This window comes from Poecilia mexicana, unplaced genomic scaffold (genome assembly GCF_051168715.1).
Source record: "Poecilia mexicana isolate PSO_F unplaced genomic scaffold, ASM5116871v1 scaffold_6, whole genome shotgun sequence".
Taxonomy (NCBI): Eukaryota; Metazoa; Chordata; class Actinopteri; order Cyprinodontiformes; family Poeciliidae; genus Poecilia; species Poecilia mexicana.
The window spans coordinates 13,689,192-13,703,059 of record NW_028263375.1 but is presented as its reverse complement, the minus strand read 5'-3'; the positions used below and the strand labels follow the sequence as shown (position 1 = coordinate 13,703,059).

The following is a 13,868-nucleotide window of genomic DNA, read 5'->3' as shown; positions in this document are numbered from 1 at the left end:
TGTTGTTTGTTTGTTTTAATTTTGGAGTCTGAAAACAACATTTCTACCCAGGTAGGATTTTTAAAAGTTATTTCCTGATGGCCAAAGTTGATGGCAATGTTAGAACCAACCAATTTTGAATATTCTGTTTTTCTCCATGTGGTCTCCATATGGTGTTGTTTTCCTGTGTTGGACTCAGGAAGTGCGTTGTTGATCTGAGATTTTTTGTTTGTTTGTTTGTTTTCGAACCTCAATATAGATAGAGCTTTATTTTTATTTTTTATTTTTCTGAAAACAGACATTAATACCCCTCCCTACTTCCAAGTTTACAGATTTCACAGGGTACAGAAATTTGCTCTGAGTTTAAATTTGTGGGGGGTAAGTAGGATAATAATCAGGCCACATTATGAGGAACCGATTGTTCATTTTCTCCGTCAGCAGCAGCAGCGGAGCTTTGCCCAGAGATGTGCCGACCTGTGCAGATGGGGTTCAAAGCCAATTTCCATGTTAAAAACTCTGCACGCTTCAAAAATCCTTCCTGACTGACTCTTGTTGATCAGAGTGTGCGACAAGGCTGTCTTTTTAAAGCTCGCAGAGGCAGATGTAAGCGAACAAATGTACTACAAACAGTCTAGTTCTGAATGTAGTAATGGTGTTGTTTTCATGCATGCCCTGAGGCGGTGACATGAAGACAAAAGATGGCTCTGAAGCGTGCCGTCAAAATGCAAAAAATGGGCCATTACATGTGTCATACAGTAATTACACAAGCTGTAAAAAAAAAAAAAAAAAAGTACGCCCTTATTTATTCTATTTTTTTCTCATTTTTTCCTTCATCCAATATGTGTCAAGTGTCACAACAAAGCTTTAATTCTTTTCAGAAATTCAGTTTAGCCATTCATCATCAGCTCACATTTACATTCGTTTTCCTTCATACACTCTGCAGGGAGAAGAAAGGGAGCACTGGACTGGGGGAAATTTGTTTGATGAGTTATGAGATGAACATTTTTTTTTAGTATAACTTCTACCATTCTGCTATGTTGTTCTTTATATTGCTGTCATTTGCAGCCTTATTTGTTTTTTTGTTTCATTTCGTTTTCACTGACACAAATAATTTGCAGAAAAATATACAAGTTGGGAGCTGAAAAATCTTAACTGCAATCACATTTTCTTTAAGAGGAAAAAAAAAACCAGAGAACAGACTCATTTTTTATTTTTTTTTCAGTTCTTTGTTCACTCCTATCACAAGACTCTAATGGTGTCTCTGCTATAAGCTTCCAGCCCCCTTCCACGCCATGCTGGTTATAATATAGCCATTGAAACGCCTGCTTGCTGCAGAGTATTAAGCAATGGCGGAAACACAATCTTTGGTGGGCTCCTAACAATAGATAGGAGGCATGATGACTTATTAAACACAGCCAACCTCGCAGCATAGCTTTTCTCATTATCTTTTCAATTCCCAGCTTCTAAAGCCTACGGGTCTGGCGACAAAACTCTCCGTCGTGTAATTCTCTTGCAGGCTCCTTTCATCAGCCGATTTCGCAGAGAAATATGAAGCTGATTTTATCGCACTCTATAAATTCACAAAAGGCCCCCTCGAGTTGCCCCCATGGAAGGCATACCTCGTCTCAGTGATGTGCCACCACTATTGCTGATCCCAGGCATTTGATAAGAGAGTCTCTCTTTTTTTTTCTTTAATGATTTGACAGACATCAGACATGAGCCCTATAGACACAGCATTTTTAATACACTTTTCTTTGCTTGTTTACACCAGGCTGCTCAGATGAAAAGAACATATCTACCAAATCTTTCTCACAATAGGTGATATATATATATATTAAAAGGTACTGCAGCTTTAAGATAATAATCAGTCATGTGACTTTGTCACAAATAGATTTTGCTTTATTTTTGCAAGTAAAAAAGAAAATTAGCTCTGTAAAACTAAAAAATACCTTGTTTGAAACAAATATTCCTGAGACATCCCGTCTTTCATAATGTTGGTCCGAAAATATTTCAACTCATATGCATTCATACTCTGAGCATGTTAAAAGATTTTCATTCAAGCACAAACTTTATTTTGAAATGGAAATGATAAACATATTTTAAAAGAAAATAAAACAATGTAAAATGACTATTATTTTTTTCAAAAAATTTTATATTTGTTCCTCTTTTTTTTCATTAACAGTACTATTTACCTTGTCAATAATCAATATAATAATCTAAATTTGGATTTAAAAAATCCAACTCTTATTGTAATTGCTGATTAACTTTTTCTGTGTATTCTCTGAGAATATTTTATAATTTATCTTTTATTTTGTGATTAGCTCTAAATCTTTGGAAGACCTCCTTACAATGACCCTAATCTTTGTCTCCTACCACAGATTTTATTTTAATATTTATTTTATTTTATTTTTTTATCAGATTCAATTTCTGGGCTCTGCCTAGGCCACTCCAAAAAAATAATATTACCTCCGTTCAGAAGAAACAAGAGTATAAATAAATATATTTTTTACGCATTCTCAATAAAAATGCTGTGTTTTTAAAATATTTTATCACAAAAGCCTATGTGTTAGTTACAAAACCTTGAAGACTGTCCATTTTAGTTTGTTTTTTTTCCAAATATTTCATTTTAAATAATTTCCTGTTTGGAATTGAAAGTGTTAACATTTAGTTTTTTTGTTTTTTGTTTTTTTAAATGCTAGAAAAGTCTTCCCGTAATGCACAAATTGAGTAAATAATAATACATTGCTGCTATCAAATAATTTAGATGACTAAAATGACATCTTACACAGACAACAAATTAGTTGCCAGGGAATCAGAAGGACAGCTCCTGTCACATAATTTTAAATGCAATGCTTTTAAATGTTTCATCTGTTTGTCTCACGTGGGTTCTGGCATGTTTTTTGCATCCTGGCATGCAGCGGGAATTGTTGTCTTTGAAATGTTTTGACTGTGGTGTCACTTTTTGAAAAACTTTCATCACGCTCAGGTACCTAATCAATTGAAATGGATCTGCCTTAGCCTAGAGCTCAGGTGTAACTTTGACCAGCTTTCATCAGCTCAGCCCTCTACTCTCTCTCTCTTTTCTTATGGAAAAAAAAAAAAACAGAAATCCATGCTTTCATGAAAATTTTAGTTTGAAATGGATACTCAGCTTCCCCACCGGGCTGGAGCTGAATTTAAAGTGACAGCATTTAGTGTGAAAGCAGTTCAGCTACATGATTACAAACAAAGCTGCACGCATATACGTCTCGAAATGTTTAAAATGTTGCTGATAATTGTCACTTCTAACGCGTCTGTCATTCAGCACCTCGGTGCTAATTAGATTTGCTACATTATAATGTCTGATAATGGTACCGTCCAACAAAACATTTGTGCGAGCCTTCTGTTAACTCTTTGTGCACCTTTTTCATATTTGCTATTTCACCTCCACAGGGGAGAAAATATTATCTGCAATAATCACTGTCATCAACGCGATCCCCTCCGTGGTCTATTGGCTCCAAATAAGTAATTTAGTTGTAAAGCAGCTTCATTTATTTTGCCTATTCATTTCTTCTTCCTATCATATATCTAAATACAAATCTTCATTTTATAACTGACAGCTTATTACCTCTGAGCACATGCTGATAAATTTAATTCCAATGAGTTAGCCTCCATTTTGCCATCCCATTATCCACTAATGTGGCAGCAGGCTGCCAGAGAGAAAACTTGCAGGAGAAGAACTCAGAAATTATTATTATTATTATTATTATTATTATTATTATTGAATTTTAATTTTATTTTTAATATGTAAGTATTTAGTTTATTCTTCATCCTACATTTATTTCAATACAACATAAATGTAGAATAAATAAAGATTAAAAAAAATACACAAATAAAACACAATTTTTGACATCAAGACACTTTTTAAAACATTTACTTTCTCACTTTCATCCTTCCTTAATTGGTTAATTAAAATTCAGACACATCTGAACTAAAAACAGCGTTTTTTAATGATCTTTTTTTTTTTTTCTTCCTTTCAGTTAATTTTGGAGTGGAGATCCCTGTCTGAACGCACACTTTCTAACCAAGCAACCTTCCACCTCGGTTGGGTCTATTTTGGTGAAGCAACTAAAGTAAGTAAACAATTATTATTAGCTTTGATGTTGGCCTGAATGGCACTCAATTAACAATGTGGCTAATGAGCCCATTAAGGATGAAAGTGTTCTCAACAGGTATGAGAGGATACTGCTGTTTTTGGAGGCTCAGTTCTCAGCACTGAATGCAGCATGAATGACGGAGCTCTTTCTCAATCGCTTCAAAGGCCAAAGCTCCACAGCCCAGAGAGCAGAGTTAAATAAAGGTTTTCTTGCAACAGAACAAAAAAAAAAGGAAGAAGATAAAAAAAAAACTAATAAATATTTTTACATTTGGTTCAGATTGACAATGTAAGAAAAACAACCAACTAACAAAGTTAGGTTTGCAAAAAAAATTCTCCTCGCGCCCCATTGAAAGCCAAATATTTTTCTTCCTCTCTCACAGCTCAAGGAGGAAATCCAGTTGTGTATTTTTTTTTTTTAATTTTTGTGCAAAATTTGTTTCAGTTTTTGTTGAGCAAATGTTGAGTTTCCCCCCTCTGTCTAAGAGTGATTACGTCGCAGTGCCAATAAGGCTTGTCTGTTGTAATGAAAGCAAAGTGAAAGAAAGGGACTGGGAGCCCTTTTTTTTCTGCAGCAGCAGCGTTTCCTCTGAAGGATTTCCCACTAAAACACACTGAAAGCCTCATGTGTGGTTTATTTCCACATAATTTGCTGCTGGAATCCAAAAAGTACCCATCGGCTAGCAACAGCAGATCTTTTTTATTTTTTTTTTCCTTCTCGACAAACTGTTTCTCACTCCATCAAACACACTCAAAAATGTTTTCATTTTCAATCCCCTTCTGTATTAAGAGTGCAAAAATGGACGTTGTATAAATTTTGTTATTTAACGTTTTAAATGTTTACTGAAAGAAAAGCTGTTGGTATGTCTTGATTCCTGTTGTTGAGTGGCAACAGTGTTTCTGTGCATTCAGGCAGAAAACAGCATCATTTCTTAAAAAAAAAAAAAAAAGGCTAATTTAATTCAAAAACATTCACTTTGCACCAAAAAATAACACAAAGTAACAAATAAATGTCTCTTTTTGTAAAACCTGCTTGTCTGCAGAAGTTTCCAAATGTTATCAGTAGTTTCAGCTCAAGAATACCTTGAGGTGTTTTTTTTTCCCCCTTCCTTTTCTGTGTAAATCCGTCTAAAGCTGCCAGCGCTGACATACACAGCATATGCTAAATACAGATAAGAGCATTTTTTTTAATAGATCGGCAAAAAGTCTCCCCCACATAGCTCAATGGATGTGCTTTGAATGCAGTAGATAAGTTGGCTTAAGCTGAATGCTGTATCCCAGTGCAACATTGTGCGACTGGGTGAGCCCATCACAAAACTAGCCTTCCAGTAAAGACCACTTCCAGGGAAGGGATTATAGAAAAGCCTTCGAGATCAGCTTCATGTCTTGCTGGAGTTTATGATTATTAATAGTGCTGTATGACAGGGGAAGAAAATAGGCGTTGGCAGGGATCATGTGGCAAAAAATCTTTAAGCCATTTATTTACCTACAATGTCAAACGAAATAGAGTGGAAGGAGTTTGTTTGGATGTCTTGCTGCTTTGTTTAGTCAACTTTTCAAGTGCGTTTTTTGTGCGTGTAAATATTGATTTCTTCATGAATTGTGTTTAGACTATTAAACGTCACGCTAAAAAGTTCACGTTTTCACGAAAAGAATTAACTAGAAATGTGTCAAATAAATTATTGCAAATGAGGTTTTCTTGAGAGAGTTGTGTGGGTGAGCTGGGGTCATAAAGTTTGCCTTTTACTTTGTTACATTACCTCTGGTTGGATTTATTGAGAAAATGTGAGTAAAATACAAGGTGATAGATAGATGGATGGATGGATTGTTAGATAGATAGATAGATAGATAGATAGATAGATAGATAGATAGATAGATAGATAGATAGATAGATAGATAGATAGAGTAGGGAGTGTTGGACTGGCTTTGTTTCTTTAAGCTCTTCTCAGGTCATCTGATTATGTGGCCGAAGAAATGAGAGGGGCCAGATAAGCCTCTTTTATTCCTCCAAGCCACTCAAGAGCTGAAGCACCAGCTTCTGTCGCCGTGCTGCGACGAGGGAAGAAAACAAGTCATTTGTGTACAACAAAATTGCTTCTCTCTAAAATGTGCATGTTAAATCCCAAACACATGGCTGAACCACTTTGATAGTTTGTCTGTTTAACTTCATTTCCCGTTTAAAATGAATTTAACTTTCCATACAGTTTCACAAGCTCAATGTGTTTAGAGTCACTGCAGGGTTTTAGACTGCTATCTTATGTTTTGAACCTCAGGATTAAGCTTTAAAGATTTCAGCTCCCTTGATTATGGTGCTTTGCAAAAAAAAAAAAAAAAAAATAAAGGAAAAAAAAAATCTAAAATTGCATCTCATTCAGTAATATGGAAATGTCCCCAGTTCCTACTACGTGTCACGAGGGCATCTCTTCTCTGCCTCCTTAATAAGGCTGTTCTGCAGGCCTCTACTGTAATATATTTCCCCAATAAAGCAATTCCAAAGCCAGTCTGGCCTTTTGACCAGCGCTGAGAATGTGGAAAGCAGCAGGCTGCCTTTGCTAACTAGGCTTTACTCTCTAATATTAGATACCTGTCCCTTGGCTTTTTCAGAAGGGTGGTGGTGGTGGGGGTGAGCTTAGCAGTTGATATTTTCATTTGGTCCTGCCAAGATGCGACACCCCTGCTTTAATCTTGTGTTTGACGCTAAGCGCTCTGTTCATGGAGAGTCTCGCCGAACTTCAACCTCCAGGTGCTGCTGTCATATAAAAAATGATGCGAGAGGAGGCGGGGTGAGTGGAGCTGCTCTGTGTATCCTTGACCTCTCCCGTTGGCCCGCCAAAGTCTTTCCCCTGCCCTTTTTAATCAGGTGGGACCTTCCCTTTTAGAGAAGAAGATTGTATATTCCCTTCATCTTTTGTTCTAACTGACACGCATACCTATAGACAAAGGCACAGAGAGTTTTTAATCTAAACAAAGATAATCATTTTCTCTTTAATTTCATTCTTGATGAGATGCTTGAATCATGTAGTAGCCGAGATGAAAATTTCAGTATTTTGTTGATGTTTTCGAGACCAGAGCTGCAGGAATATCAAACAAATTCTTAGAAATAAGACCAGGGAGTGGACTGTAGAACTGCCTCTTGAGTCGGCCTCACTGGCATTGTGCACCACTTCCGTGTTAGCGTTTATCGTGATGTTGAGGACAAACAAGCCACTTCTCTGCAATCATTAAAGGTGTGCTTCCCCTACTGATTGATGTGCTGGAATCAATTGCTCCCCATAGCATCCATGTCAGTCTATTACACCACAGCCGGGTAATGGCAGGCTGTTCTCCGCAAGATTATAGAGCATTGTCACAAAGTAACAAAGACTTGTTACTCCCTTTTGTCTGACCTGGTCTGTGATAATTGGAAAAAGCTTCATTTTTACACCAAAGGAGAAAAAAACAATTGCATTGATGGAGGGGCTGTTTTTATTACAAATACTGATGATGCAGTAAATTGTTTTTATGATTTATGCATCTGAATAAAAGTCCAGAAAATATATATATATATGTTTTTTTTTATTTTATATTGTAAGAAAGAGAAGTGCATCAAAAATAAAACTGAACGTTGTGATGTGCAATCACATCCACTCCCCTGTACTCTGATCCCCCAAAATAAAACCAAGTACAACCAACTGCCCTTCAATTCAAAGCTTGGATTCTACTTTATAACATACCTCTGCTTTAAACTTCCCAACATCTTTGTCTTTGACTAAATCTGCTTATCATTGCAGGTTCACAGAGGCGCTGATGAGGCGTGAGGCAGGGTACACCCTGGACACATCACCAGTTCACTGCTACAGTGGGTTTTATTTAGGTGTATCAGGGTAAAATGGGCTGAATATGAATGCATGACACTTTTTGAGGCTTTTCTTTTGATGAAACCATGTACCGTTTTTTCTTCCACTTGTCAATTATACAGTACTTGTGTTAATCTGTCACATGAAATCAGGATAAAGTGTATTGACGATAGTGGTTGTAATGCAATACAAGGGTATTAAAATAAAAAGACAAAAAGTATTTTCCATCCTCTGTACATGTGCTTCATGTTGGTCAAAACCAATTAAATACGATGAAATTTGTGCAACAAAATGTGAAGAAGTTCAAGTTGTTTGTAGCTTCACAAGGCACTGCTTTTCTTTAAATTTCAGCAAATGCTTTCCAATCTAAACATATTTGAAATCTCCAAAACAACAGGTGTTTTCTCCCTCTGAGTAACTGTCCTTTTTATTGTCCCGTGAATACCCTGCAGCTCGGTCACTGCCAAGCTGACTTCCATCCAAAACACCAAGTGCCAGCAAAGCAACCCTGCAACTCAGCCATGCAGCAAGCAGCCCCTGAACCTGATTACACATGATCAAAGACGAATTCTTCAACAATTTGATTATGTTTTTAAGCTTGAATAAGATCAACATGCCCGCTGCTGCAGCGTTCCTCTGAAATACCTAATTGAAAAGACTTTTTTTTTTTTTTTTTTTTTTTACGTTTGCTTGGTTTAATGCAGCAATTGCCGTTTTCCTCAGGTTGACCTCAATCACTGGAGCAGGACTACAGTGTGTGCTGCATTTAATTACCTACAGTGAATTTGATTATCGGGAAATATGGTGCATATCAAGTGAATCCCTGCCCTCGAGAAATATCTTTTCTGTATAGTTAAAGTTGGAAAAGGATGACATGGGAACTTCAGTCAAGACAAAAGGCGCCAGCTAATGAGACTGGTTAGTGATTCAAATTTATGGAAATTTTATTAATTACAGAAACCTATCTTTCATCCGTACCATTTGGTTCGTGAAGTAATTAAAGCCAACAATGGCTGTCGCCGCAGTCGAGGAACCAAACAAGATCAAAGAAGACGGAGCACTGAGGAGAAAGTCCTGCGTATCCTGATCCGGGCCTGGCCGTGGGCATCGTGGCCTCATTAAAACCCAATCGTGCTGATCATCAATTAACCTGCTTTGTTTTGCTTCTGATTTGTAACTTGCACAACAACCGTTTCCCGGTGTTAAAAGTTTGTGCCAGAGGGGAATGAGGCTCATCATAAGTGCTGCCTCTGTGGCATAGAGGGACAACTTTTGATTGGTTGACTGGAAAGAGAAGCTTGACCGATACGTATCTTTAGTCCAAGGAAATTCTAAACACTCAGAAGAATCTTGTATCATAATAACTGATCTTTTTTTGCTTTTGGCATAGCAAGTGAAAATAGGAACAGAAAAAGAAAAATCTTTAAATATTTTTTATTTTATTTATTTATTTTTGTTATGGCCACTGCAAGAAATTGAATTTTGTAAAACAATACGTTGTGAATTTTATTACTGGCATAAAATCTGCTTTAATCTTTACATTCAGGCTGAGAAATCTGTATTTTGGTGGAAAGTATTTTTTTTTGTTTTTGTTGAGCAACATTTTAATTTGTTTGGATCTTATAATCAAAAATTGGTTTACATACATATATATAAATCTCTATATATTTATACATACATACATAAAGATCTAACTATAAGTTGCTTCCTGATATGTTGAACAGAACTGCTGCAATTCATGATACAGACGGCATTAATTCCTTTGAGATCACAATAGAAGATTAATCAGCAGTCTCTAAAAATTTAGGACAGCTTCTAGAGGAGTTATGTGCACCATTTTCATAGAAAAATATAAGTCCATCTTCTTGCTCATCTTAGTAAGTTGTCAAAAAGGTCAGTTCAGACATAAAAAGGAGAACTTTTAGGTTATTTAAATCCTTTACGATTTACTTTCTTTTCGATAAAAAACTGGAGCTCAAGTTCTTCAAGGAACTACATTAGGTTCTCTTTTCTTTATATTATGAATCTTTCAGACATGCATCCTGATACTGACATGCAGGCATACTGATGATTGTCAATCTGCAAGGGTAATGCAAAAACAAGAAACTTGATGTTTTTCTTAAAAAATCTGTGTGTAACCTAAACTCAATCCAGGTGAGGATACATAATAAAAGGATGCATACCTGGGCATGAGATTTGGAACAAATTTGAAGAACTTTGTTAAAAGGGTTTTTTGAATATCAAAAATTAATCTTAAACATTTTAGATGATAAGAAACTGTCTGAGATTTAAACGTATGATGATGTGTAAACATTTCGAGATAATTTCACATTTGTCTTACTGGTTTCCAGTCTGGTCTCAAACCAACTAATAAATGAGCAGAAATGTGGAGTATGTTTATAATCAAGGATTAAACGTCGTTTCGACAGAAATAAAACTTCAGAACAGGTCTGCTAAGGCTGGATTGGTTAGGAAACAAATGTTGACTCGTGTCTAATTCTATGTACTCTTCTATCTTCTTCTGCCTGTCTTTTTTAATGATGCCCTCAATCTAGCTGCAGCACTTTTTGCAAGTAATAGGTTTTCTGTATTTGATCGTTTTTGTTGCAAAATGTGGAAAGTCAGTTTTTAACAAAAAAACAAACTGCGTTTAATGTATTACACTTTTTACCCTAAAAGTGTATCCTTGTTGTTTTCAACAGAAAAGCTCTGCCAGGGATTGCATCTTCAGATTGGTCAGCGCCTGTCAGGTCTGTCTCCATTTTAACAGTTAATGTTTGTTGTCCCACATCAAGTAATAAAAAATGATTTTTTTTTCCTTCAACTGGACAGTTATGTCTAAAATTCTACACCTAGCTACTATGAACAAAACTTTTTTATGACTGAAAAGTTGTAAAGATGAACTTAAAGCATTGTTCATCCAAACACGTCTCATGACCCCACATTCTGTTTAGATAACAAATGACTGGCCAGTCTTTACTTTTATTATTTGCAGTGGAAGTCATATTTAAAGTAAGAGATTAGCTGCTCATCACAATATTGGTGGATTATCAACAACCTGCAATGAAAGCAGCCCTGGCTGCGGGTCGATAAGAGTTTGACTGCATTTCGAATTAATTTTCTTGAGCTTAGAGAGCCGGCCTCCTATCTTGTTATTGATCAAAGCCTTAATCCATAAGCAAGCTCATCCTCTCCTCGTGGAATGAGCTGTAAAATATATATAAAACCATCACTATGAGGGGTTTGGTGGGGGGAGGACTATTGACTGTTTTAAAAACTGGAAGTAATTTTGACTTTATTATTTAAGACTTTATTCCCAGAGCATTGCTTCACTCCTCTGTTCAGGTCATATTGATTGTATTTTTGTTTGATATCCTTTTGACTTTTTTTTTTTCTTGAGGTAACATTCATTCAGCTCCGTCCTCCTTTTGGGCTGGCCCTGTGTTTACATGACGACAGATTGATTTCGAGGGAAAACAGGACTGGCCCCCAACACACCTCAGCTGCTTTCTGTTTGTCTTTTCCAACAGAGGGACCTCCACTGTGGATGAAATTTAGCCACAATCCCTCTGACCTTTTGGGTTCAACGTTTGTCTCCAGTCCAGTGACCACAAACAACTCCTGGATTGCTGTAAATGTCAGTGCAGCGGTGTCCCCGCCCTATCCCCTGTGAACCACAGCGCTGCACTCAACCTGCACTAACAGGACAATTTCACAAGGGCTCCATTATCAGTTAGACCAGGTTTGATAACTCAGGTTTCCTCCTAATGATGTCTCTATAACCTGAAGAGCCATCATCATCAGTCAGGCAGTAAAGAGTCTCTTCTACTTTTTCTTTTTTTTTTTTTCCTTTTTACTTTTATCCAGCCAAAAGTATCATACGAGTCAAAGGTAGAAATTATTAAAAAATAATTTTGACCTATTTTTATGTACCACCCAGCGTTCACCATCTATCATAATCGTCAGATGTAATAGATTGTAATTTATATCCTGAAGACGCTGGTTGTAATGCATTCCATTTCGAAGCACTTTGGCTCGCACTTCCCCCCACCCATAAACAGACACGCTCCCTTTTCTCTGCTCCCCGGGCCTCCTGAGGTTGGTGTCTCTGCTTTAGAACTCCATTGTTGCCTGCTGCTGGATAATGCCCTTATTAATTGTACCTCTTTGTAAGGTGTCAGCTGTAGCCTCAGATTGAGATGGATGGATCTCTGGAGTCTGCTTCCCTGGCCCTCCACAGACTCTCTATCTCTGCTCGGCACACAGATGCAACAGTGAGCGCTGCCACATATGACTAAAAGCCTCGATAAAACAGGCGTTTTAATTGTTGCACCAGAAGGGAAAGGGTCTCCAACTAAAACCTAATAAAGGTATTTTTACCTATTTCTAAGGTGAGTCGGATCCGTAACAAAGCTGAAATATATCTAGATTTTTTTTTTCTGTATTGATTATTTCAGTTTATTGCAGATATGCTGCTTAATTAAGCGCATTGAACCCTTTGTGAATTCAACTGCATTGACATCAAATCCTCCAGCTCTCATTAAAGGAAACAGAGTCAGTTTAATTAATGCATATTAAGCTCCACTGATACTGTTTTTTTTTTTTTTTTTTTAGCTTTGAGGAAAGTGTGGCGGTGCGTCTGTCCGGTCCTAAAAAGAAAGGTTTGATTGCTTCCTTAAGAATAAGACCTTAATTTGTTTTTTATTATTATTTTATTATTGCTCCTTAATCATTTGAAGATGTATTAATTAAATTGCAATATATTGAAAATGGGTGAAATAATAATAAATGAGGATTACTAACGGTTTCTCTCGCATTAGTTTATTTCGATTTAAGACAACAGCCTACAGAATAATAATAGATCTGTCTCTCTCATGTTTTAATGGTGTAAAATGTGATTGCTATTTTTTTTTTTCAATAACAATGTACTGTGTATGCTGTACCTTTGGCCCTTTTTTTCTACAAGGCTCCATAGAGTCCACTTTTTTTAATATGGCTTTACACTTGCCAGATTTTGCAAATCAACTCTATTCTGACAGAAAATGTTGATCTTCAGCCTCTTCCGTGACATGTACTTTCATGAGTTCCCTGAACAGTTTTAGCATTTTGCAGAATTAATCTCATGTGAGATTTACTTGAGAGGTGAGAGGAAGCAGGTTACTCCACACACCTCCAGTCATCCTGTCTTATGTTCATGATTTTGTAGTCCACTTTGTTGCATAAGTAAAGCTTGAATACAGATTCACATTTCACCATAAAGTGTTGTCAGATTTTTTTCTGTCGCATCAAGATATTAGAGTTAAAAGAAAATAAGTTCCGAAAGCAGAATGTTCAGTTTCCTAATTAAAACATGACTTGAGAAATTGTTACTCTTTAAAATCTCCACAGTTTGTCTGAGCATCAGCTCAGAGAGGAAGAAAGAAGCGGCAGGGGATAAAAAAAAGAGAAAAGAGAAAGCACACAGAAGAAAATAGAGATCCATTCCCTTCAGATCCCATTTAGAAAGGGCCCTGCACATTTTTAAAGTGTCAATTGTTTTTGGCTCTTGAAGTGTAGATGGAATGTTTGAATTCCAGTATTAACTGTAGTGCCTGCTGAGTTAAATTATGGTCCCTGGGCAGTGGGGTGGGAGTAATCAATAAGAATACACGAGGCGGTGTGTAATGTGTCTGCTCCTAGCAGCAGGGACACCGTCCCCCTTAGCCTGTCCCCCAGCAGGTTAGATAAATATGATACTGAAACAGGGCACACTGGATTATATGATATCAATGTAGAATCAGGGAAGTGCTATTACACTCCCCTAGCCCACTGTGAGTACTATTGACAAGGTTGGCTTTGAACACTGTAGTGTATTGCTCACTCTTGCCGCTCTCCGTTTCCTTGCTTTTTTTTTTTTCCCCCCTTTTCCTCCATGCATA

The 13,868-nt window shown here is 36.8% G+C and overlaps 1 long non-coding RNA gene across 2 annotated transcripts in view; it reads left to right on the top strand.

Annotated features, from left to right (window-relative positions):
• Positions 1-8,242, top strand: part of LOC148158666 (uncharacterized) — a 113,172-nt gene extending 104,930 nt beyond the window's left edge. For both annotated transcript variants that reach the window (XR_015763045.1, XR_015763046.1), the window contains 2 exons: positions 3,999-4,091; positions 7,885-8,242. This is a non-coding gene — a long non-coding RNA (uncharacterized LOC148158666). The remainder of the gene's footprint in view (positions 1-3,998; positions 4,092-7,884) is intronic.
• The last annotated feature ends 5,626 nt before the right edge of the window (positions 8,243-13,868 follow it).